General features: G+C 44.0%; 1 protein-coding gene across 1 annotated transcript in view; it reads left to right on the top strand.

Moving 5' to 3' along the window:
- Window positions 1–27,500, top strand: part of PRKAR2B (protein kinase cAMP-dependent type II regulatory subunit beta) — a 1,491,604-nt gene that overhangs the window by 1,112,643 nt on the left and 351,461 nt on the right. The window lies entirely within an intron of this gene.

Genomic DNA, 27,500 nt, shown 5'->3' on the forward strand with positions numbered 1-27,500 from the left:
CAAAAGCCTTCTCTCTCTGGAGCCGACCATTCCTGTTTCTTCGAGCGGTGTGTTCAGGTCTCCCGGGGAGGAGCCTTTGAGTGATGAGGAGTGTCCTGGCCTCTGAGCCTGGTCAACGGTCTATCCCTCTAGCTCCTCCCTCATCAGTGCCTGCAGAAGCCTCTTGCCAGCCTCTTGCTCTCAGGCCCAGGGATCCATCGCCCCAGGTTTCCCCACTGGGAATTTCCTCCTCTTCCGAGGTTTCTCCTGACCCTGCAGGTGAACCCCTCGAAGAGGGCGGTAAGAGGAAACACACAGACTCCCTGAGTCTACTACATCTGATACCGACTTAGATGAGTGGGAGGGTTCCCCACGGTGCCCCTCTGAGGATGTCTCATTTTCAGACATCCTTGAGCTCCTCAAACAGAGGGGAATTGGCCCTCCATTGACCCCTCCGAGGATGAGTCGGTATACCTGGAGGCTTTGGATCCCGACCCTCCACCTCCTGGGTGTCTCCGCCTTTCGACCCCCCCATGCAGGTAGTGGGTCGGATGGCGTGCTCCAGATTCTGTGGAACCTGTCCCCAGGAGACCATCCAAATTCATCACGGCCCCTTCGGACAAACAGTTCCTGTCCAAAGGTGTCTCTGTGGATGCTATGGTGGTGGCGGCGGCCACTAAGAAGGAACTGGCAGATCCTTCAGTACCTGTCCATCCTCCTAATAAGGATTCTAGGACCATGGACAGGTATGGAAAGCGGATGTTTTCTTCAGCTTACCTTTGCACGCGTTAAGCTGGATTACCTTTGTCACTTCACCAGGCTTCAGCGAGATATTCTCAAGGAACTGGGGGAAGTAGTCCAGGATCCTTCAGCTGCTGGGGCTCAGGAAAAGATTGCCTCTCAGCTAGCTATCCTGAATTCGATATCTAACTCCTCCATGCGGCTCATATCTTATGCAGCCGATGGAACGAGCAGGGCCGCAGGCACAGGTGTTGCTCTTAGACGCCAAGCCTGGATGCGGCTGTGTAATTTTGCGGACCCCTTTAAGGCGTCCTTCACCAACACCCCTTTTGACGGTTCGGCTTTGTTCGACCTCAGGTGAGATACTTTGACCAGATGTGAACAAGGCGGTAAAACTCTTTCTGCCGTTGGAGTCCAGTTTTCCACTCCTTCTAGACCATATCCCAAGGGTCAGAAGGGGAAGATGTGATTTCGTAAATCCCAAGTAGCTTCACAGGACACACGTGGTCAGTTTACCCTAGAGGCAGAGAGGGTAACAATAATAGACGCCGCCCTAGAGGCAGGGGGGGGTCCTCAGAACCAGGGCAACAGGGAGCCTCTTCCTGAGAAGCCCTTTCAGCATCCCTGAGGTGTTGCCCGACTGTCCACCCTTGGAGGCAGTCGGGGAAATTTCGCTGTACCCAGTAGCCTGGCAATCCCTATCACAAGAGAAGAGGGTACAGTCGATTATATCCGAGGGTTACAAAATCCCCTTCGAAAGGTTTCCAGTACCTCTACAATCCCTTCCAGACATCTCACCCGGTCAAAGGGATTTGGCAAAACAGGAAGTTTCAAAACTCCTGGGAAAAAGAGCCATCCAAACAGTGCCGGCAGACCAAGTAGGATCCGGCTTCTACTCAAGATTCTTTTGGTCCCCAAAAGGACGGAGATTGGAGACCAATACTAGACCTAAGCAGACTAAACAAGTCTGTCAAAAGGCAAGATTCGGATGGTCACGCTGCAATCCATTCTGCCCTTTCTGGGCAAGGACAACTGGATGTGCTCGATAGACCTTCAGGATGCGTACTATCACATAAAGATTCACAGACGCTCCAGAAGGTTTCTCCGCTTTGGCTGGGAGCCAGTCATTACCAATTCAGAGCACTGCCCTTTGGCCTCACTTCAGCCCCCAGAGTGTTCACCAAATGCATGGCGGTGGTCACAGCTCACCTGAGACGCCGAGGATTCCAAGTATTTCCTTATTTGGACGACTGGCTCCTCTCCGCCACCTCCAGGGATCAGCTTCTTGGTCCAGAGACTACACCTTACAGCTTTGCAAGAGTCTAGGAATTTCGTGAATTTCAAAAATCCTCTCTGCTGCCTTGCCAATCTATCACCTTTATAGGCGCAGAGTTAGATACCGTCAAAATGTTAGCCAGACTAACAAATCAAAGGATTCTGGACATCCAGAAATTTGTTCAGCTTCTGTTACAAAGCAACAAGGTCAAAGCCAGGTTTGTCTTGAAGGTTCTAGGCCTAATGGCTGCAGCCATTGTTCTTCTTCCACTAGCTCGCTTCCACATGCGTCTCCTGCAGTGGATGTTGTTCACGCAGTGGTCGTACCATCTGCCCATGAGACACGAGATCTTAGTGACACAGTCTTGCAGGGCTCATCTGATGGTGGGTATCTTCCTCTCTTCTTCAGCAGGGCCGACCATTTGTTCCCCCTCCTCCAGTTGCCACAGTCACCACGGATGCCTCTCTGATCGGGTGGGGGGGGCATTATCAGAGCAGGATGGTCCACGGACGTGCAACCCATAGAATACCACCTGCACATAAATGTCCTGGAGATGAGAGCAGTGCTTTTAACGTTGCAAGCCCTCGGCGACTTTCTTCCCACAGGGACTATTGCAGTACAGACGGACAACATGTCCGTGGTCTGGTACATCAACAAACAGGGCGGAACCAGGTCCTATCCCTTATGTCGAAGCTCTCAGACTTTGGCAATGGGCGATCTCTTCTCAGCGGTTTTCTGATAGCAACGCATCCCGGCAGGTTCATCCTCTTGGCGGACAGGCTAAGCAGATCTATTCTGATGCCTCACGAGTGGTCTCTCAATCAGTCTGTAGTGGATCAGATTTTTCTGAAGTGGGGCACCCCTTGTTGCGATCTTTTCGCTACCCTCAAAACAGCAAGTGCCCAGATTACTTCACACTATTTCCTCTTCCAGGCCAACCCTTGAGAGACTCTCTAACCCAGGATTGGCCTCGGACTTCTTTATGCTTTTCCTCCCTTTCCATTGATTCCACAAGTCATTCAGAAAGCCACCGCTTTGAGAGCCAAATTTATCCTCATTGCTCCATATTGGCCTCGACAAATTTGGTTTCCGTCTCTACATCATCACCTTCTGGTGCAGCCCTGGCATCTGGACCCAGTTCCAGATCTTTTGATCCACCAGTCGGGTCAGCAGCACCGGAGCCATTCATTCTCTCAACCTCACTGCTTGGTTGCTCCACTTCCTTCCCTAGCCAGGCTACCAATGATTTCTGACTCAGTCAGAGACATTTTAGTGTCTTCTTTAAAGTCGCCCACTAGAACTGTTTATGCTAGCAAGTGGCGGCGTTTTCTATTTGGGCAAACCAGAAATATTGATCCCTTCACCGCTCCTATACATTCTGTTTTGGATTTCCTGGCGGAGGTTTTTCATTCGGGATCATCATCATCTACAGTCAAAGTACAAATGGCTGCTATTTCCAAATTTCATGTTGGCTTGCAGGACAATAACATCATGTCTCATAAGTTATGCAAAGCCTTTTTGAGAGGAGTTTTTCTCCTAAAACCGCCTGTGAAACATCCTCCTCCGCAATGGGATCTGAACTTAATGCTGGCATCCCTAATTCTACCCCCTTCGAACCGTCTGCTACGTGTTCTTTAAAGTTGTTGACATGGAAAACTATATTTTTGCTGGCTGTTACCTCTGCAAGAAGAGTTTCTGACATTCAGGCCCTCTGTATTCGTTCACCTTATCTGGTGTTTCATAAGGATAGGGTTTCGCCAGAACTAACCCTTCCTTTCTTCCCAAGGTTGTATCTCAAGCCAATATTAACCAATCTATTGATCTACCAGTTTTCTTTCCTAACTATTCTGACAGAGCTGAACAGAAGCTACATTTTTGGATGTTCACCGTCAGCTCAGGTACTACTTACATAGGACTAAACAAGTTAGAAAATCAGACCAATTGTTTGTCTCCTATGCAGGAAACAGGTTGGGTCTTCCAGTATCTAAAGTGACCTTATCTAGATGGTTGACTTCCACCATTTCCTATGTGTACTCTCTAAGGGGCAAACAACTATCTTCTAAGCCAAAAGCACATTCGACCAGGAGTCTATCCACTTCTGTAGCCTTTCAGGATAGACTTCCCATTGACACTATTTGTGCAGCAGCTACTTGGGCCACGCCTCATACCTTTGTGTCTCATTACAAGTTGGATTTGGCCTCCAGAGATAGGGCCAGTTTTGGTTCCACTGTTCTCAAGAGTCTGTTCCATTGAGCCACCGGGATACAGGTGCTAGGACGCTGTCCCATCCAGCAAGAATGAAGGCGAGATTGACAACTTAACATTTAGAAGTTATGTACCTACCATAGCGTTCCATGTTAGTTGTCTTCTCGCCTTCTTTCTTGCCCCTCCCTCCTTCCCCTGGCCTGGACAGATCTTGAGAGTTCCTATTAGATTGCTTCCTCTGGAGCATTGTTATGAGGACTTCTTTTAGGAACCATGGTTCCTAATTATATTAGGATAAGTCTTTAGCAGGGTTAGTTAGCTACCAAACGAGATCTGAGGTAGTTCCGCCTTGCATCATGGGATATAGGGTTGCCTCGAGCTGGTAAAAGGAGTTCTCGAGCTAAAGCTAGTGCGAGTCGGAGCCGAGGATCGGCTCAACCCATCCAGCAAGAAAGAAGGCGAGAGAAGACAACTAACATGGAACGTTATGGTAGGTACATAACTTCTAATTTTTTGAAAACCATTTGCAACTTTAATATGAGGAGTATAACTTGGAAAAGAAACTAATTGAAAAATAAAGATGCTTCTGAAAGTGACCAGTTCACTTCAGTTTCAGTTAGGTGTTATAGCAGTGTTTTATAAATGTAGATGCATAAGTTATGCTTCCATTTCATGGGGCTGTTTAATTTCATTTAGCTATACAAGCTGTGTTTTTACATCAAGCTGCTATCATCAGTCAGGGAAGTCCTGAATGAGCAATTGTCAGATTCAGCAAGGTTTAAAAAGTGACTTCTGTTTTCTTGAAAATGTTCTGTTACAAGCACTTGGGAATTGAAAAGTGCATTTTGCAATAATTTCAACATTTATCGTTAGCGTTTCTAAATGTGTGCTAAGTTTAGTAAATACAGCTGAGTTGCTTTATGCAGTAAACAATGCTGGACCAGTGAACAAAATAGCAGTCTCTTGTCTGATGCAGGATTATTCTCCGATCAAACTGATGTATAAGTAATAGTGTAAGAAAATAGCTTGACTTGTAGGAGTTGTGATGAATAGTTATATAAATCCCATCCACTCCTGCCAAGTGAAAAGTGACGGCCTCTCAATTTGTACCACTGCATGCCAGGTGATATATGAAGGGATGGCCTTAAAGAGAAATGGTAAATGTGCACAGCTGCCTTGGGTAATAGCCAGCATCTTACCTACCTAGGTAAGCTTTGCACTAAGTAGCTGCATGTTGTCAGTTATAATTTCTGGCTTCTCAGGATTTCACTCACCGTACATGGAGTTCAGTGCAGTCCTGTAGAGTCTTACCAAAAGTAATAGATTTATTTGAAGTTATTTTGCACACTGGCCTTTTCTGGAAAGAAACGATAAGTGATAACTTTCCAATACCAACTTCTTGTTCCACCAATTTAAGGTAGTGTTGCCACTAACCAGGCCACCCTGGGGAAAACAAGAAATCAAAAGACCCTTAAGTTAAGGCAGCCTATAAATGTTTGAATGGCAGGACTTGTCTAGGAGAAGTCACTTTTCAACAAGACAGTTAAAACTGTGATCAATGCACCAGACTGAATATATAGTTTCATAAGCGAACAAATAAGTCAACATCCAGTAGCTTTTAAACTTGCATACTTTTTCTAATTTCTTACATAAAAAAAATATAGCATTGCACTTAAACAGGCAGACAAGAATCGTTTTGTATAAGAAATTTAAAATAATTATGAACAGGCAAGTAACATGCAGCACTTAAGTTGGTCTACACCCTAATTACTAATTTTACTTAAATGTATACTGTGCCTTGTTTGACACTAGCTTTCAAAATCAGAAAAGTTGTTATAGGTACATGTCTGTGTCATATTCCAGAAGGAAAATCCAGCAAGACCCCCAGCTATAACAGACCCTGTCTCTTTATGTATCATAAATATATATCTATAGACGTATGCATGTGTATTTATATGTACCAAGAAGTATTTTTTGTTGACTTCACTTTTGAATTTTGGAACATGGTTTCTTGTTTCTACAGTTACTTATTTCTGGAAGTCCCAAATAACCTTTAAAGTTGAGTAGCATTAGAAAAATCATTGCAGATATGTGTGTAAAATTTTTTGTTTACTTTTAATGTCAAACACATTTCCACAGTAGCAAATGTACAATTTTTTATGTATGCAGTTTCCCCACACTTCTTTCAAATTTGACTTGTTTACTAAAAAGGCAAATAGAATGCAGCCTTTCACTTTTGTTTTTCATATTTTTTTTATTATGTGCATTTTTTTTTCCCTTAATTCAGTACAGTTTTTGTATATGCAGTTTCAAATATTTCTTTAACTATTCCATATTTACTCAAAAGGCAAGTGCAGTGCAACATTTTACTTTTTTTTTTTAAGTAATTGCAGCTTTATTATAGCTTGGTTTACTTTTCCTGCATTTCTGTTCTGAAAAGAGCAGTTATATATTTTTTCTCAGCTTATTACACCTTTCTGCATTTGGCTATCCTTTGTAGACTCGCAAGTTATGTCAAGAAACAAAGTTTTGGGTAAGATCATTTATTCCAGCGGTCAAACAACCCAGGTCCTCCTCTAGAAAAGCTGCCTATGTTAGTGTTATTGACAACATTGTTTAACAGGGTGGTCATCCCAAACTCCATGTTAGAAGCATGTTACTGTGCTCACAGGCTCTTTGTAGCCACTTTAAGTGATTATGACTAATGACTTTGGTGGATCACCTGCCATGCAGAAGCTTTTGAAGAGCCCACACTACTCCATTGCATTCTTTTTCCACAGTTGCTTGCAGTTTTCGTTTAGCTGAAGCCTGCAACTTAAGTTAACTACTGGATGTTCTTCTCCTTTTGAATAAATCTGGCTGAGTACAGCTCCAGTCCTTGACCTGAAGCATCTTCCCTCATGATAAGCTCCGGATTACAATCAGGGCTAGGTAATGCAGGGTTCCACCCATGGCCTCTTCCTGTTTCTAGAATGCCTTCTCCCAAGCCAGTGTCTAAATGATTCTGTCTGACATGTTCTTTCAGGTAAGGTCCATGAGAGGAGTGGCTATGCTTTTGTACTGAGGGACAAACTTTCTGTAATACCTCTCTGTCCGTAGGAATGGCCTTGCCTGCTTTTTGGTAACCAGGGTAGACTGTACCTGGATACCCCCAACTTTAGTAGGTTGTGACTGAATTTTTTCACAACCTAGAGGATGATCAAAGGAATCTCTTTTTGCTATTATTGCCTGGCATTTGTTTTCCTTGATAGTCAGCCTGCCCCTTGCACATGTTTCTGCCTTGATTGGGTGAAAATAGCAATATCGTCAATGTAAGCAAGGGCATAGTATCCATCTTCTGATTTTCTACCAGGGTGCAGTCTACCAGCACCTAAAAAATACTGACGCATTCTTCATACCAAAATTAATTTTAGTGAATTTATACAATCCAAACAGGGTAACAGATGTCAACTTCATTCTTGCTTCTGGTGTCAGGAGTGCCAACTAGTAGCCCTTTGTTAGGTTAGGCGTGGGTAGATACTTTGCCCTACCCAGCTGCTGTAAGTGTACTTATTTTGCAACACCCTCTATTTCTGAGGCCCAGGTACTCTTATATTCCTGGATTACCACCCAGGTTTAATATTCTGTGCAGTTTCTCCCACATAAGTTTATTGAATTGCAGAGTTATCCTTTATGGAGCTTGTTTGTACAGAGCCTGTTTGATCAGCGGTTGCATTCTTATATCTGCTTGTTACTGTATAAGCTGAGTACACTGTAGCCTGTTTGTGAGCATAACTCCATATGCACATAGGGATGCTTGTATTTCTTGAGCCTGTGTAAGGGATAGCTGCTGTAAAAATACTACATTCACTTAGATTTCAGTATATACCACTAAGGAGATCTACCAGTTGATCCCCATCTGATTCTCTTGTAACCCACTGCATATACTAAGTGCTAGTCATAGACATTCAGAAGGCATATAGCTGAAGCACTTGATGTCCTTAAGAGGTCCTTTGCATATATCCCATGGGACTCCATTGTAGGAGGTTTAAGGTATCACACAGTGCCCAACTCTAGCTTGGCTGTGTTTTTCTTGACAACTTTTACTGAATGGTTGTGTGACCTTTTTTACCCTTTAGCTTAAGTGGTAGAGCTTGTATTTCTGGTTTTATTTGGGAACTCCTGTGTGTAATTAACATCACTCATCTTTTCCACAACAGTGAGAGATCTCTCCCATACTGCATGTATTTTATTTTGATAAACAGAAATGGGCATCATTACCTTTTGTCTAGCTGTATATTCTCTGGCTCTTACTGTCCTGTCATACCAAACTTTTTGTTGCTCTTGCTCTTGTTCTTGTGCTTTGTACTTTTGTGTTACTCACATGAGTTCCCTAAGCTTACTTTTAAATTTCAGCACGTACTCCACAACAGATTTTCTGTGCAAAACAGTATTACCCTCTCACTTGCCATGAATTAGGTTAAGGGCATTGCCCTGCGGCCATAAAGAAACTCAAATGGTTAAAAAACTGAATTCTTGCATTTTTCTGAATGTAAAGAGATAATGTGGTTGGCCCTTGCCACACTCCTGTTTAAACTGGTCTGGAAGTGCTTTCAGAATGGTCTTTAGCATAGAGTTAAACTTCTCCATCAAACTGTTTGAGGATGGTAGAGGTTGTTTTTACTGTTACTACACAGGATTTTCACAAACAGCTCAGCAGGTCTGACTTTGATAGCACCCCTATCCATCAGTTGACCCTGTAGAAACCCACTGTGCTGAAAATTTCTGACAGCATTTACCCCCCCCCCCCCCATACAGGATGAAGCCACAGCTTAACTTTGTAGCATGTCTTCCACCATCAAGGTATATCTGCTTGATGCGGTGCTTGGAGTACCAAGAGGCTACATAGTATCCATGGCTAACTATTGAAGCAGTCCCTCCGTAATAGGCGGTGGCACCAAAGCAGCATTATGTTTGCGTCCAGAATTGCCAAACCTTTAATACTGCTCACATGCCTTGTATCACTCTTAAATCTTTTGTAGTGCTTGACCATTGCATTTTTCATAAGCCTTCTTTTTATATGTTTTATGCTCATATGGTCAAACCTGAAATGTGCCATATGATAGGCTCTTAGGACTGCCAGCTGCTGTGTCACTTTTCAGGTCAATGCTTTTCTCAAGTCTCTATCTTCCCATTTCCTTTTCCAGTGGAAGTCTGGTATTCTTCTGCAACTGTGTCTCTAGGTTTAGACTTGATGTTGCTGACCATTTCCTCCCCTGCAGTAAATTCTTCCTGAGGAAGTCCCATAGTTTTGGCACAGGTTTAGACTTTCTGCTACTGTCTATGTCTTTCCCTGAAGCAATGACATAGTACAGTTGTGTACACGTACCATAAATGTAGATGTTCGAGTGTCTTCACTGTTGCAGTCATCACTGTAGGGTTCTTCCTGCCGGCAGGCAGCCCTCAGTCGGCCAGAATCCCAAAGTCTGGGTCCGACGTCGGCTGTTCAGTCATGGTCCCTGACGTCAGAGCACCAGGGGTACAAAGCTGCCAGCCGACGCCATGTTCTCCAGTCTTTCTTGCCCCAGATGTCAGGTGCCCAAAAGTGAAGGCTAATAGTAAAACAAAAATGTAACATACAACAAACCCCATACCTTGTAGCAAATACACCTCAGAAGAAGGGTGAAGTAGGAAACCACTCTAATAAAAGTATAAGAGGGGACAGGAGGGTGGGTAACCCAGACTGCAACAGTGAAGACACTCGAACATCTACATTTATGGTAAGTGTACACAACTGTACTATGTTCATCGTGTTTCACTGTTGCAGTCATCACTGTAGGGTTGAATCCCAAAGCTGAGATTAAGGGTGGTGGTTATAGAGTAGAAGGGGCGGCCAGAAAGCCCTGCAAGACTGCAGAAGCAAAGCCTGCCCTAGACTTAGAATAAAGAAGGAGATTATAGTGCTTAGAGAAAGTATGCACTGAACTCCAAGTTGCAGCTTCCAAAATATCTTTGGTAGGTACTCCCCTGAGAAAGGCAGCTGAAGTAGCAGCAGCTCTGGTAGAGTGAGTCCTATTTTTTCCTGGTATTTGCTTTCCATGATGAGAGTAACAAAATCTGTTACCATGAGCAATCCATTTAGAAATGGTCTTTTGAAATAGCTTTGCCTTGGGAATTTGATGCATAAGAAACAAACAGTTGTTCTGTTTTCCTGATATCCTTGGTTCTGTCCAGGTAAAAACGAAGTTGTCTGTGCACGTCCAAAGAAAGCAAGATCCTCTCCCCCTTATTTTGTGGATTAGTGAAAAAAGTTGGCAGGTGAATAGTTTGGTTTAAAGCCACTTTAGTAACGACTTTAGGCATGAAAGTAGGATTAGTCCTTAAAGACGCCCTGTCTTGATGAAAAATAATATAAGGTTCCACAGCCATGAGTGCTTGCAACTCCGAGACTCTCCTGGCTGAAGTCAAAGCCAGTAGGATAGCTATCTTCCATGATAAATACTTTATATCAGATGTGGCAGCGGGCTCAAAAGGAGGCAGAGTAAGTTTTTCCAGAACATAGTTGAGGTCCCAGGCAGGTATGGGTGGTGTCCTAGGGGGCCTTAAATTCTTTGCTCCTCTGAGATATTGTTTCAGAAGTGGATGTGAAAAGATTGGTGGATCTGTATTGTAATGTGCAGAGATAGCTGAGGCATGTATTTTTATGGAGGAAAAGGATAAACCCTTATGTAACATGTCTGTCAGGTAATGTAAAATCAATGGAATATTAGGAATGAGAGGATCTGAATCCTGAGCATGCATCCAGGTGCAAAATCTCTTCCATTTACCCTCATAAGATTTTCTAGTGCTAGGCCGTCTAGCTTCTAAGATGACATCCATGACCTGTTTGGGAAGGGTAGGATTAATCATAGACCCTGAATACGCCAGGCTGAGAGTTTTGATATGCGAATGCAGAACTTGGAATCTGGTAGAATCCAAGGAGGCTCCTGGGAAAGGTTCATCAGTGTTGAGTACCAAAATTGACGAGGCCAATTTGGGGCCAGTAAAATCATCTTGGGTTTGTTGTGTTTTATCTTTAATAACACCCGTGGAAGAAGAGGTAGAGGAGGAAAGGCATACCCCGAGAGGTTCCTCCAACTGAATGAAAGAGCATCCACTTTCCATGCTAGTTTGTGATATGTCCTTGTGCAAAAAATCTGTAACTGGTAGTTGAGGGGGGATGCAAATAGATCTATGTCCGGGCAGCCCCAGGCTTCTGTAATCATCTTGAATATTTGGGTGTCTAGCATCCACTCGTGTGGGTCTGACAGGTTCCTGCTCGGGCTGTCTGCCAGAATATTTTGTTTCCCTGGCAGGAACTGAGCTTGTAGATCCACTTTGCAAGCTAGAGATGTGTTCCATAGGGTCATGGCTAGTCTGCAAAGGGGGTAGGAGTGTGAACCCCTTGCTTGTTTATGTACCACATAACTGTGGTGTTGTCTGTCCGTATCAGTAGTTGCCCTGGCTGTAGAAGATCCCTGAAAGCCAAGAGGGCATTCTGCACAGCTAACATCTCTTTTAAATTGATACGTAGGTGCTTCTGATCCTCTGTCGAAAAACCTTGCAGGCCTTTCCCCTGCAAGTGGGCTCCCCATGCATAATCCGAGGCGTCCGTGATTAACACTTGGTTGGCTGGAGGCAGACTGAAGGCTTTCCCTTTGTTTTGAAGACATGCCATGGTCCACCAATGGAATTCCTTTTGCAGGCAAGGCAAGACAGCAATCTGTGTGTCTAGACTGTGACAATGTTGGGACCATACGCTTTTTAGGTACCATTGTATTTTTCTCATATGCAGTCTTGCATATGGTATGAGAAGGATGCAGGAGGCCATGTAACCCAAAGCCTGCAGGAATTTCCTTGCAGTTAGATGAGACATTAACGCCAGGGTTTTGAAAGTTGAAGCCAGCTGAAGTTGTTTTTCGGATGTCATGAATGCCATCTGGGTTGTTGTGTTTAGAAGAGCACCCAGAAAGGTTATCTGTTGTGTGGGTGTCAAATTTGACTTTTTTATGTTCACAGTGAATCCCAGGTACTTGAGTAGTTTTTGAACAAATTCCAGGTGCTGGAGTAAGACATCCTTGCTGTCTGCTTGAATTAGGCAGTCGTCCAGATAAGGGTAAATTTGAATTCCCTTGAGTCTGCAGTAAGCTACTACTGGTGCCAGGCACTTGGTGAAGACCCTGGGCGCAGTAGACAAGTCAAAGGGCAGCGCAGAGAATTGGTATTGTTTCGAGCCGGCCTTGAACCTGAGGTATTTTCTGCACTCCTGTCTGATAGGGATGTGTAGGTAAGCTTCCTTTAAATCCAGTGTCACCATCCATGCATTTTTGCTCAACATTGGCAGGAGCTGCTGCAGAGTAAGCATCTTGAACTTTGGCATCTCCAGGAAAGTATTTAAGACTGACAGATCCAGGATGGGTCTCCAAGAATTTTGTTTTCTGGGAACTAGAAAGAGCCTTGAGTAAAAACCTTGCCCCGTTTCTGATTGTGGAACCAGTTCTACGGCCCTCATAGCCATGAGGGATCTCACCTGGTTTAATGCCTCTGCCCATTAGTGTTTTGTTAGATCTGGCCATCCGTTTGGTCTTGGCAAGGTATGAAAGTGGAATTTGTAACCTCTTGAAACTACATCCAGAACCCACTTGTCTTAAGTCCAATTTTGGTGAAAAAGGGAGTTTTTTCTTCCTAGAGGGGCTTCCAGGAGAGAAGTTCCTGGAGCCGTGCAGGGGGAGTCATTGAGCCTGTTTCCTATAAGATTGAGATCTGTCCTCTCCACCCCTGGGGGTGGAAGCAGTCCACCGTCTAGGTCTGTAAGAGGTCTGTGCTTGGGCCCTCCCTCTGGTGCGCCTATATCTACCCCTCTGAGGCCTCCGAGCTGGGAAAGGACCAATTTTTAGTTGGCCAATTTCTGCTAAATCTTGGGGGCTGAACTTGTAAGAAATCCTTAACCGTTTGCATGGATTTTGCCTTATCCTCCATTTTCTTTATCACCTCTTCAGCCTTAGACCCAAACAAAACATTATGTTGAACAGGAGCATCCAGTAACTTTGCTTTCACTTGATCAGACAAGTTTTGTTCCTTTAACCAAGCATGCCTTCTAATATCTGTGCCAGTGGCAGCCGCCCTGCATGAAGCCTCCAAGGCATCAAAACCACAGTGTAAGCCATGCTTCCCCACCTGCTCAGTAGCATGCATCAGATCGTGTAATTCCTTTTTATCTGCACATGCAGAAATGGTACCTAGCTTTTGTTTCATAACAGACAGGAGAAATTGCTTATATTTTAGCATATGAAATTGACACTTTAAAGCCCTAATGGATAAAGTAGCAGAAGTGTACACTTTTTTTTGCCCCATCTCTCCAAAGCTCTAGAATCCTTATCTGACGGAATAGAGTTCTTAGCAGAGGCGGCCTTAACACCCTTAGGACCCTGAGAAATGGTTTCTGGATCAGCAGTAGGATTTTTATAAAGAAACTGGTGGGAGTCAGGGACCCTGTAATATCTGTCAGGCTTTGCAGGGGCTGGAAGAAAGGAGTCAGGAGTTAAATTAGCCTCAGAAAAGACATCATCCACAATATCCAAAATAGGAGGAATAGCCAGGGGTCTGTGTTGGGGAAGAAGAAGGAAATCCCTAAGCCTTCTCTTAGATTCAGAGTACTCCTGTTCTTCCCAATGAAAATGTTCCCTCATGTCATGTAAAGTTTCCCCAAAAGAAAAATCCTCAGGGGGAGAAGCTGAAGGAATGGATTCCTCAGCATCAGAATCCTCATAAGGAGGGAAAGCATATTCCTGCTCAGAGGAAGACACTGAAGAAATAGATGCCTGATCAGAGGATTCATAATCCAATTCTTGTCTTGGCCTTTTGTCTGGAGGGGGATGTGAACCCCTAATCATAGTTAGCAAGTCCTCTGCCATTTTAAGCATTTGTTTTTGAGATTTGGGTCCCGGATCAGAGGAGGCCTGGGCTTGAGTCTTTGATTTAGGAGTCTTCGCCTTTGTCTTTGCCTTTATCTGAAGCTGTGTAGGCCTGAAAACCCCCTCGGAAGCCGGTACCTGCACAGCAGCTCCGGACCCATCCGAGGGAGCATTGTCCGAAGGTCCTGCACATGAAATACTCAAAGGCTTAGTTGGCTCCTCGTGGGAGTCCGTTTCGGCAAGCGGTTCTGTAATGGCCGACAGGGGCTGCGAAAGCGCCTCACCGACTGCTGAACCTGCAGCTGGCTCCGCTTGGACCTTGGAGGCCTGTCCTTATCCTTGCGTCGATTGTGAACTCCGGTAGTCGGAAGCGTATCCGACGACATATTGTAATTAAATCGCCTGCCAAAATAGTGAAAAGTAAAATCATATCTCTGCTTAATAGTACGCTGATTAAATCTAGCACAAAACCGACAACTAGCTACGTCGTGGTCAGGGCCTAAACAAGGAATACAGTAAGAGTGGAAATCCTTATGAGGTATTTGCTTCCCACAAGAAATACAATTATTAACTTTTTCTGACATCAGACTGGAGCAAGAAAAAAGTTTCCCAAACGGGGTACTTAGCTTTGAGAAGAAGAAGAAAGTCTTCGGAATGAAGCAAGAAAAATATCAGGAGTCAGCCGACCGGCACTTGCAAACTGCTTCCACCGCACGGCAAGAAAGACTGGAGAACATGGCGTCAGCTGGCAGCTTTGTACCCCTGGCGCTCTGACGTCAGGGACCATGGCTGAACAGCCAACGCCGGACCCAGACTTTGGAATTCTGGCCGACCGAGGGCTGCCTGCCGGCAGGAAGAACCCTACAGTGATGACTGCAACAGTGAAACATGATGAACATTGGTGATGGCCTCTCCTGTAGTTGTGGGCATGACCTTTCATGTCCCTCCTTCTCTCCCCCCACTACCTTCATCTTCTGATTATCTCCATTTATGGCTTGTAAGGTACTACATCATCAGGCTCACTACATATTAGAATGTTGCTGTGATGTCATCAGGCACTGCCTCCTGCTTGTCTACCTGCTTCCTTTCCCAGTCAAAATCAACTGTGGCTAGTGGTATTTAAATATGTTGTCCCTTCCATATCCCTAACTGGAATGGACTGCCTGGGCAAATAATGATGTTCTTTGTGTTTCACTGTTGCGGTCATCACACTTGGGTTATCCTGCCAGGGGTATCCCTCAGTCGGCCTGAATACCAGAGGCTTAGTATTTCTGCGTCGGTTGCTGTCACTCCAGAACTGACATCAGGTAGTCAGTGGTATGAAATCAGGCAGCTGAAGCCATAACCGATGTCAGAAAAACAATTGTCTCGCCTGTGGAAAGCAAATAACACACAGAGATTTCCATTCTTACTGCATCACCTGTTTAGGCCCAGACCACGATGTCCCTCGCTATCAGTTTTGTGCTTTGTTCAATGCCCGAACTATACGTCGCCGGGCCCTTATTGTAGCTAAATGTTTTCTCTGTCGATCTCCGTATTCCAAAATGGCTTCTGTAAGCCATCCGACTACCGATCTTCCAAAAAAAAAGGTAAGGATAAAGACAGAAACGGACCTCAAAGGTGCAAAACTGCCGACGACGCTTCCGTAAAGCTAGTCGCCAGTTCGCCAGTCAGTGAAGTGCTTTTGCAGGCCACTGCGAGACAGAGACAGGAGTCGAGTCCGGCGAGACTTCTAAGGATCCTGCGGATGTCTTTACTTTGGATGGGTCCGGTGCCGCTGAGCAGGCACCAGCTTCCGAGGAAGTTCTTCGCACTACTGATATTCGACACAAACCGACGACTTCTTTCTCGTCTTCAGTTCTTTCTAAAACTACTGAGTTTCTAAGGCCAAGGGTACAAACTACGCCTAAAAAAAACGATGACCCATGCTCAAGCACCTGCTTCCATGCCTCAATCTCAAATGCTTAAAATGGCAGAAGAACTTCTCATGCTTATTAGGGGAAGCCAGCCTTACCCCTTCCAAAAGAAAAAGATTTGTCCCCAGTAGTTTTATCTGACCAGGAGTTCGATGACTCTGAGGTTTCTGAATATGAAGACATGCAGCCCTTGTCTGCTTATGAGGATTCATATGCAGAGGAATCCATTCCTTCTGCCTCTTCACCAGAGGATTTTGCATTTGGTGAAACCCTACATACTTTAAGGGAGCATTTCCAATGGGAATGTCAGGACTATCCTCAGTCCAAAAAGAGACTCGGGGAATTCTTAGATTTACCACAGCACAGACCTTTAGCCATTCCTCCTGTCCTGGATGTTGTGGATGATGTCTTTATGGAATCCAGTTTAACTCCTGACACCCTCCCACCTGCTCCCAGGAAACCTGACAGGTATTACAGAGTCCCTGACTCGCACAAATTTCTTTTCAAAAATCCTACTGCTGACTCAAAGCTCATCTCCCAAGGACCTAAAGGAATGAAAGCAATCACAGCTAAGAATCCCACCCCCTCGGACAGGGATTCCCGAGCTTTAGGCAGATGGGGTAAAAAGAAGTATACACCTCTGCAACTCTTGCCATTAGAGCACTAAATTGTCAGTTCCACATGCTGAAATACCAGCAACATACAATGGAACTCCTTAAACAAAAAATATCTACCTTTCCTGCTTGTGCAGAAAATAAAGAATTACAGGAGCTTATGCAGTCTGCAAGCCAAGTTACTAAACACACCTTGCAATATGGCTTTGACGCACTAGAAGCATCCTGCAGGGCAGCAGTCACAGGTTCTGTACTTAGAAGACATGCTTGGCTTAAGGAACAGACCTTGCCAGACCATGTCAAATCAAAACTATTGGACGCACCATTGAACAAAGACAATTTGTTTGGCACCAAGGCAGAGGAGGTCTTAAAAAACATGGAAGAAAAAGCTAAATCTATGCAGAGAGTTAAAGACTTCTTACAGGTCCAGCCTCCAAGGTTCAGTAGGCATTGCCCTTCCAAGCACTGGTCCTTTCTAGCCCCCTCAAGGCCAGCTCAGACAAGACCTAGGGGAAACAGACCCCCCTAACAACAGTCCCAGGGAATGCAGAGATCTAAGCAATGGAGTGCCTCCACTTCAAAAACAGGGAGTGCTAAGCCACCCCCTTATGGAAAGAACTCAATGACTTTACAACTCCACCCCTTACTTCTGCCCACCTGATTGTGCCCCTAGGAGGAAAACTCCCATGCAGAAAACTGGGCCTCTGTCACTGACGACCGATGGGTCCTTAACACTGTGTCTCAGGGATAAAAATTTTATTTACACACTCTGCCAACCCCAAAAGGGTTCCAAAATATACCTCCAAACCAGTGGACAGAGGCCCATAACCATGTCCATTACCTGCTCTCCATGAGGGCAATACAGCCTGTTTCTGGAAATCAGATAGGCCAAGGTTTCTACTCCAGGCTTTTCCTGGTACCCAGAAAAGAGGGCACCTGGTGCCCAATCCTCGATCTATCAATTCTAAACACCTTCCTGGTGATACCAAAATTCAAAATGCTCGCCCTCCTGCAGCTTCTTCCTATGCTATCCAAGGATGCTTGGTTATCCACCCTAGATCTAAAAGAGGCCTATCTACACATCCCAATCAGGGATTCTTGCAGGAAATATCTACGTTTCAGGGCAGGATCTATGCAATTTCAGTTCTCTGCGCTTCTCTTTGGCTTATCCACTGCTCCCAGAGTTTTCACAAAATACCTGGCTCCAGCCATTGCTTTTTTGCAGACAAAGGAATATTCAGATTTACCCCCACTTAGATGACTGCCTGATTCAGGCAGACAGTCAGGAAAAGCTGTTTCAGCACCTGACCTTTGTAAAGGACCTGCTGACCTCCCTGGGGTACACTATAAACTAAAAGAAATCCAAACTAGTCCCCACTCAAAAAATTGTATTCCTGGGAGCAAGGCTGGACACAGCATCCCTTGATGGCATTCCTTACTCCAGAAAAACAAGCCTACCTGACAGGCTACTTCTCTCAACTAGCCACCAGAACCCAGTTATCCTCAAGGAAAATCCTGCAAGCTCTAGGGTTCATGGCATCCTGCATTCTACTCATTCCATATGCCAGACTGCATATGAGGAAACTTCAGTGGTACCTAAAAAGCCTTTGGTGTCAAGACTTTCAGGACATGGAACTATCATACCTATGATACCCCGTCTAAGGAAAGGTTTTCTTTGGTGGGCAGCAGCATGCAACCACAACAAGGGCCTTCCCTTTTCACAACCCCACACCACCCAAACCCTAACCACAGATGCATCAGATTATGCCTGGGGTGCACACCTGGATACCAGGTGCTCAAGGCCATTGGAACCCAAATCAAATACATCTGCACATCAACCAAAAAGAGATGCTAGCTGTTCAGCACTCTGACAGTTTTCAGACCCCTTCTCTCCCCGGGACCTCTACTGATTAAAACAGACAACACCACGGTGATGTGGTAGATCAACAAGCAGGGAGTAACCCACTCTTATCCCCTCTGCAGGCTAGCCATGACCCTTTGGCACACAGCTTCAGCCATGCAAATTCACCTGCTAGCACAATTCCTGCCAGGCTCCCAAAACTCTCTGGTAGACAGTTTAAGCAGAAACCTTCTAGACCCACACGAGTGGCAGCTAGACTACAGCACCTTCAACCTTGTAACCCAGAAATGGGGCACCCCAAAGGTGGACCTCTTTGCCTCCCAAAACAATCACCAGCTCAGCAAATTCTGCACCAGGGAACCTCACAGCAAGGCCTGGAAAGTGGGTGCCCTTTTCTTCTAATGGGTAAACCTCTCGATCTATGCATTTCCCCCTCTACCTTTACTTAGAAGGGTACTACTCAAAATAAGGGAGGAAAAACCAAGAGCAGTCTTGATTGCCGTAGACTGGCCACACCAGCACTGGTACGCACTGCTGCGCAGTCTGTCTCCTCTGCCTCCATGGCACCTACCTCAGATCCCAACTCTCCTGACCTAGCAGAATGGAGAATTCATGCATCCATATTGAAGACCCTGATCTCCAGTTGCCAGCCTAAGCAAGCAAGACCTGGATGTTATACGCGAGGCCAGACGCCCCAGCACTAGAAAATTGTATGCTGACGAGTGGAAAATTTATTGCACCTGGATTCAGGCTAAAGGAGCTGCAACAGCACAGCCCTCCCTTCCTCTCATCCTGGATTACCTAGCAGACCTACTTCACAGGGGCCTGTCCTTCTCTTCTGTTAAACTTCATGCCTCTGCCATCTCTGCTCATTACAGCACAGAGCCACCTCTCTTTTCTCACCCTCTCATCATACAGTTCCTAAGAGGGGCTAACAATTTAAGGCCACCCAGAAGAGCTCCTACCCCAGCTTGGGACCTTTAACTTTGTGTTGGTAAAGCTCACACTACCCCCCTTTGAGCCTGCAGCTTCAGCAGAATTGAAATTCCTCTCTTGGAAAACAGTGTTGCTTCTGGCCATCACTTCAGCTAGAAGAGTTTCAGAGCTACAAGCACTCATGGCTTTAGAGCCCTTCATCATTTTTCATGCTGACAGGGCCTCCCTCAGGAGTAACCCAACTTTCATGCCTAAAGTGGTGTCCAGTGTGGCTCTCAGCCAATCTAATAATTTGCCCACCTTTTTCCCTAACCCACAAAACAAGGGGGAAAGGATTCTGCATTTTCTAGATGTGCACAGACAGCTCAGATTCTACCTGGATAGGACTAAATATTTTAGGAAAAACTGACCAACTGCTAGTCAGCTTTGCAGCAGGGGCAGAGGGCAAGGCCATATCCAAACAAACAATCTCCAAATGGATAGCACACTGTATCCATTTCTGCTACAAATACCATGGGAAACCGCCCCCTAAGGGAGTCAGGACGCATTCCACCAGGGAAACTCCACCTCTGCAGCTTTTCTCAGAGGGGTCCCTACCAGGGACATCCTGGAGGCTGCAACATGGAGTACTACTGTTCATACCTTCACCAAGCATTACCACCTGCCTATCCTCTCCAAGTCCAGGGCAGGCTTTGCAACTGCAGTCATGCAGGGCATCATAGCCAGTCCCCAGGCTTCTTGACTACCTCCACCCTTTTCTTCAGCTTTGGGAATCAACCCAAGTGTGATGACTGCAACAGTGAAACATGAAGAACATAGTACAGTTGTATACACTTACCATAAATGTAGCTGTTCGAGTGTATTCACTGTTGAAGTCCTGATTTCCCACCCTCCATCCCCCTTGTCTCTCTTTCTCTGTCTTCCTCACTCCTTAGGGATTTTTGGTATTTACTTTCTACTGGTGGTGTTCTTCCACCATAACCTAGCTCCCTATTTGGGGGCTCCTGACATTTAGGGCAAGAAACCACTCACGGCAGGAACTTCCAGATGCAACGAAACACAAAGAAAAGAAAGTCCCAGGAGAATTCCAATGCTAAACACTTTATTCACTTAAACACAAGTAAAATAAACGCTGTTAAAACCATGCGTTTTCGTCTTCCCAAAGACTTCATCAGATTTAACATGTGACTTGGTCAATAAGCAGCTTTATATACAAATAAATTAATGAAGCACCAATCATATTCTCTCATTTTTTTAAAAAATGTGTAATCAAATACATAATAAAAAGACGTCAGAATCCATTGGGTTAATATAACCTTTTACCATTTTAAATAAATATTTAAAAACCATTGGTATATAAATAATTTTATCTAAATACATCATTATCAGTTTAAATACTTTGTTAAAATGTCTTAAAAACCGATCCTAAAATGTTTTTTATAATGTTGTTCAACCATGTATATGTAATTCATTTGGGGTTCGTAGATTTAATAGAGTGCTGCCATCTACTGACAATATTCAACATTACCTTAGTCAAGTTTTTGCAGCTTTTAATTTCAATAGTGGTTTGACAGAAATGTACTCATTCAGCCCTGGGGTTTTGTTGGCTTCCAAGTATATCTGCCACCACAATTCTTTATAGCCAACAAGTTCCTCCCATGGTCCACCCCTTGGATCTGTTTTTATTTGATCTATTACAAAAAAATCTGTATCTAAAATCCTCACATACCTGTGAATGCCTGTAAAGTGCGTTGGTTTCTTTCCTACTTTTTATGTCGTATGTGTGTTCATATATCCTCTTTTTCAGGGATCTCTCAGTTTTTCCGACATAAAAAGATGTGCAGTTTGTACATATAACTAAGTAAACTAAACCTTGTGACTCACAGTTGAAGTAACCCTTACTTTTTATCCAAATGTGTCTTACTTTCCAAGAATAATTTTTCTTTATTTAGTACAAATTCACATTGCCTGCACCTACCACATTTATATGTGCCTAATTTCACTGTGTTGGATCTCTCCCCTTTCTTAACGTTGTTACCTGTCTCCAAAATACTTTTAATATTCCTAGGGTTTTTGTAAATGATTTTGGGTGTCATATCAGGGAGCCCTTTTAAGTCTGTCAGTATTTTGAATTTGTCCCATTCTTTTTGAAATATCCCCTTAACCTTAGTGTTTAAAGCATTGTATTCTAGTACTAAGCCATGTTGGTAGTTACATTGGTTAACCGTTGAAGGTCCTTCAATCCCCCCCTCAGACCTATAGTATCAGCGGAATGTTCTAAAACTACACCGCTAGCAAAGTTCGTAGATGTCAAAACCAAACACATATGGTTGAACAAGGAAGCAATACTTAGAGATTCATGGGATCTTCTGAGAAATATAAGCCCAGAATTGTTTGAGAGTGACTTAAAACTAGTGACCATTGATGTTGTGGACCTGTTTGGGTCCATACCATACGATGAAGGGACTAGAATGTTTGAGGAAGAGGTGTTTAAGGACCATACCTTAACACAAAATGATAAGATAGTGTGCACAGGCCTAATGGACTTGGTTCTAAGGAATAATTTCTTGACCCACAATGGGGAATTTTTTCAGCAAGTCCAGGGTGTAGCGATGGGGGCGGCCTGTGCACCTACTTTTGCCAATATAGTATTGGCAAATTGGGAAGAGAAATACATCTTCCAAACAGAATACAACAAACATTGTAAAATGTATAGACGCTTTCTGGACGACATTATCATTTTTTGGAAAGGAAGTGTGGATAAATTAGAAGAATTTATTAAATATTTAGGAGAAACCACTTCCTTTTTAAGGTTCACATATAACATTTCTCAGGAAAATATTGCCTATTTGGATGTAGAGATTATGAAAGAAAGGGACTCCTTTGAGACAAGGGTATATAGGAAGGACATCTACGTCAATTCATTCCTACACTACGAAAGTAGTCATCCAAGACATTGTAAGAAAAACCTGGTCAAAGGACAGCTGCTGAGGGGATCAAGAATGTCTAGTCAAGACCATGAATTTATTAAGGAATGTGACAGACTGGAAAAAATGTTCCTGGAAAGAGGTTACCCAAAAGTTTTTATAGATGAATTAAGAAAGGAGGTAACCTTAGGAAGATCAGGAAGATTTGGACCAATAAAAGGGGAGAAGCAAATCACACAGAATTTTGAAGGATACTCAACGGTTAACCAATGTAACTACCAACATGGCTTAGTACTAGAATACAATGCTTTAAACACTAAGGTTAAGGGGATATTTCAAAAAGAATGGGACAAATTCAAAATACTGACAGACTTAAAAGGGCTCCCTGATATGACACCCAAAATCATTTACAAAAACCCTAGGAATATTAAAAGTATTTTGGAGACAGGTAACAACGTTAAGAAAGGGGAGAGATGAAATTAGGCACATATAAATGTGGTAGGTGCAGGCAATGTGAATTTGTACTAAATAAAGAAAAATTATTCTTGGAAAGTAGACACATTTGGATAAAAAGTAAGGGTTACTTCAACTGTGAGTCACAAGGTTTAGTTTACTTAGTTATATGTACAAACTGCACATCTTTTTATGTCGGAAAAACTGAGAGATCCCTGAAAAAGAGGATATATGAACACACATACGACATAAAAAGTAGGAAAGAAACCAACGCACTTTACAGGCATTCACAGGTATGTGAGGATTTTAGATACAGATTTTTTGTAATAGATCAAATAAAAAGAGATCCAAGGGGTGGACCATGGGAGGAACTTGTTGGCTATAAAGAATTGTGGTGGCAGATATACTTGGAAGCCAACAAAACCCCAGGGCTGAATGAGTACATTTCTGTCAAACCACTATTGAAGTTAAAAGCTGCAAAAACTTGACTAAGGTAATGTTGAATATTGTCAGTAGATGGCAGCACTCTATTAAATCTACGAACCCCAAATGAATTACATATACATGGTTGAACAACATTATAAAAAACATTTTAGGATCGGTTTTTAAGGCATTTTAACAAAGTATTTAAACTGATAATGATGTATTTAGATAAAATTATTTATATACCAATGGTTTTTAAATATTTATTTAAAATGGTAAAAGGTTATATTAACCCAATGGATTCTGACGTCTTTTTATTATGTATTTGATTACACATTTTTTAAAAAAATGAGAGAATATGATTGGTGCTTCATTAATTTATTTGTATATAAAGCTGCTTATTGACCAAGTCACATGTTAAATCTGATGAAGTCTTTGGGAAGACGAAAACGCATGGTTTTAACAGCATTTATTTTACTTGTGTTTAAGTGAATAAAGTGTTTAGCATTGGAATTCTCCTGGGACTTTCTTTTCTTTGTATTTAGGGCAAGAAAAACTGATGTAATGGCATTGGCTGCCTGATTTTATACCACTGACAACTTGACGTCAGTCCTGGAGCAACAGCAACCGACGCAGAAATACTGAACCTCTGGTATTCGGGCAGACTGAGGGCTACCCCTGGCAGGATAACCCAAGTGTGATGACTGCAACAGCGAATACACTCGAACATCTACATTTATGGTACGTGTACACAACTGTACTTTCCTGTAACACGTACAGTCTTAAATATTGTATGCTGAGGCTTTTTTACCTTATTTTTTATGCAGTTATACTTTCATCATGATGTCCTTCAAGGATGAATCTGCAGTCATAACATATGGGTTGTCCTGCCTCAGGCAGCCCTTCGGTCGGCCGGATTCCAAAGTCTGGGTCTGGCCTCGGCTGATGTCGCACTTTCCCCGACGTCAGAGCGTCTGGGGTATAAAAGCATCAGCCAACGCCATTTTCCTCAGTCTTTCTTGCCGTGCGGTGCCCGAAGCAGAAGCTGTTCGCAAGTGCCGGTCGGTCAGATCCAGTGAATTCAGCTACCGAAGACTTCGAAAAAAGCTAAGTACCCCGTTGGGGACTCTTTCTTGCCTCAGCCGATGTCAGACAAAGTAAATAATTGTTTAACTTTTGGGAAACAAATACCTCATAAGGATTTCCATTCCTACTGCCTTCCTTGCTTAGGCCCAAACCACGACGTATCGGCCTGTTTAGCCTGTGCTTCCTTCAACCGACGAACTCTTAGACGTCGGTCGGAGTTTGCAGAGGAATTTTTTGGGGCCAGTTTTGCTTATAAAATGCCGTCGGAGACTCCGACTTCGCATCTAGTGAAAAAACGGAAGGAAAAGGACTGACACTCGCGGCCCGTGGTTTCGGCTGAAGCCACGGCAAGGCCTACCGCGAGTGTCTCAGTTTCGGCAGAAACAGAGTCCTCGGAGATTCCTACTTCCGAACTCATTCAGCCGACCACCGAGGCCCGGGAGGCCCCGGCTGAGTCGGCTACCGAACTACCTACCGAAACCAGTGTTCAGGAAATGTACGACACCATACCTTTGGACATTTCTACTCCTGCACGTGGGGCAGCTAGACCCCCTGCTTCCATGTCCATTAAAGCCTTTTCTAGGGCTAAAGCTACCAAACTATCTAAAGCTTTGCCTACCAAAACTACCTCCCACTTTCCTGTAACACGTACAGTCTTAAATATTGTATGCTGAGGCTTTTTTACCTTATTTTTTATGCAGTTATACTTTCATCATGTTCTGATTATAAAGTATGTAGATGTTCTTCATGTTTCACTGTTGCAGTCATTACATTTGGGTAATCCTGCTGGCAGGTTGCCCTCAGTCAGCCTGAATTCCAAAGTCTTGGGTCCTGCATCGGCTGCTTTTGCCCCTTCCCTGATGTCAGGTCATCAGGGGTATAAAAGAAGCAGCCGACGCCATTTTCTTTAGTCTTTCTTGCCTAGTGGTGCCCGATGCAGAAGCAGTTCGCAAGTGCCAGTCAGCCGACTCCTGAGATTTTCGTGTTCGAGTTTCAGATCCGAAGTCTTCATTAAAAGCTAAGTACCCCATTGGGGAAACTTTTTTCTTGCTCCAGACCGATGTCAGAAAAAGTTAATAATTATATTTCTTGTGGAAAGCAAATACCTCATAAGGACTTTCACTCTTACTGTATTCCTTGCCTAGGCCCTGACCATGACGTTTCTAGTTGTCGGTTTTGTGCTAGATTTAACCAACACACTATTAAGCGTCGGTACGATTTTGCACTAAGCTGTTTTGGGCACAGATTTAATTATACATTGCCGTCGAATAGCCATCCGACTACCGGAGTTCATAAGAAGCGCAAAGAAAAGGAAAAAACAGGCAACTGAGGTTCAAAACCGACGACGAAGCTTCTCCTAAGCCAGTCGCCGGTTCGCCATTTCTCAGTGAGGCGCTTTCGCAGCCCCTGATGCCCGCTACTTTACAGTCACAGGCCGCTACCGACTCCCACTGGAAACTCAAGGTATTAGAGCCTCGGAGACTATTCCCTCAGATGGGTCCGGAGCCGCTGAGCAGGTATCGGCTTCTGAGGGTGTTTTCAGACCTAACAATTATGCATTAAACTGACTACAGTTTCAAAGCCAAAGACTAAAGCACCTTTAAAGGCAAAGAAACAAGTTCACCAGCCACATGGACAGGCCTCCATGCCCAAAAAAGGGGGTTCCCATCCCCCTCCTGATAAGAGGCCTAGGCAAGAGACAGACTATGAATCTTCAGATCAGGTTTCCATTTCCTCAGATTCCTCCTCTGATCAGGAATATTCTCTTCCCCCCTATAAGGATTCTGATGCTGAAGAGTCTATCCCTTCAGCTTCTCCTCCTGAGGACTATTCCTTTGGGGAAACCTTGCATATAATGAGGGAGTATTTCCATTGGGAGAGCCAAGATTTTTCAGAATCTAAGAAGAGGCTCAGGGACTTTATTCTACTTCATTAACACAGGCATCTAGCTATTCCACCTGTGTTAGACATTGTAGATGATGTGTTTTCAGAGTCTAGTCTGACCCCTGACTCCTTACCTCCAGCACTTGTTAAGCCTGACAGATACTACAGGGTTCCTGACTCTCATAAATTCCTTTTCAAAAACCCTGCTGCAGACCCAGAAACTATTTGTCAGGGTCCCAAAGGGGTTAAGGCTTCCACTGCAAAAAATCCTACCCCCTCTGACAGAGATTCTAGGGCACTAGATAGATGGGGAAAAAAGATTTACACATCTGCTACCTTGGCTTGTAAGGGCCTTAAACTGCCAGTTTCATATGCTCAAATATCAGCAATATGTCATGACACTGCTTAAACAGAAAATGTTGGTAAATTCTGAATGTGCAGATAACAAAAAAATGCAGGATTTATTGCATGCAGCTGAACAAGTTGGAAAACATACTTTGCAATGTGGTTTTGATTCTCTATAGAGGCCTCCTGCAGGGCCGCAGTAACGGGTTCTGTTATTAGGAGGCATGCTTCATTAAAGGAGCAAAATCTGCCTGATCATGTCAAAGCTAAATTATTACATGCACCATTACATCATGATACTTCGTTTGTTGTTAAGGCAGAAGAGGTGTTAAAGAAAATGGAGGACAAAGCTAAATCTATGCAAACGGTCAAAGATTTTTTACAAGTACAGCCACCTAGGTTTAGCAGGCACTGGCCTACAACAATTTGGTCCTTTCCAGTGTCAGACAGACCTCAGAGGGGCAGATCCAGACATCCTAGAGGCATATCCCAGCCACAAGGTTCGTACAGGTCTAAACAGTGGGGTGCTTCTACCTCCAAAAGTGGAGAAGACAAATCACAACCTTACAGGAAACAGTCCCAATGACTTCCCCCTGCCTGCACCAATAACTTATTTACTGGCAGCACCCGTAGGGGGAAAAATAGCACTTTTTTCTCAAACTTGGCACATTATAACCCAGGACAAATGGGTCCTAGACAGTGTCACAAGGCTACAAGTTTCACTTCCATACCCTGCCAAGGGCAAACGGTTGGCCAGACCTGCCAAAAAATCAATGGACAGAGGCTCAAAAATAAGTCTCATGCCTCATGGACATGGGGGCTATTCAACAAGTGCCACAGCAAGAGCAGGGACAAGGATTTTACTCAAGACTGCTCTTGGTACCCAGAAAGGACAAAGCATGGAGACCAATACTGGACCTAT

This window comes from Protopterus annectens, chromosome 11.part0, assembly GCF_019279795.1.
Source record: "Protopterus annectens isolate FY-2018-M chromosome 11.part0, PAN1.0, whole genome shotgun sequence".
In the NCBI taxonomy this organism is placed as follows: Eukaryota; Metazoa; Chordata; order Ceratodontiformes; family Protopteridae; genus Protopterus; species Protopterus annectens.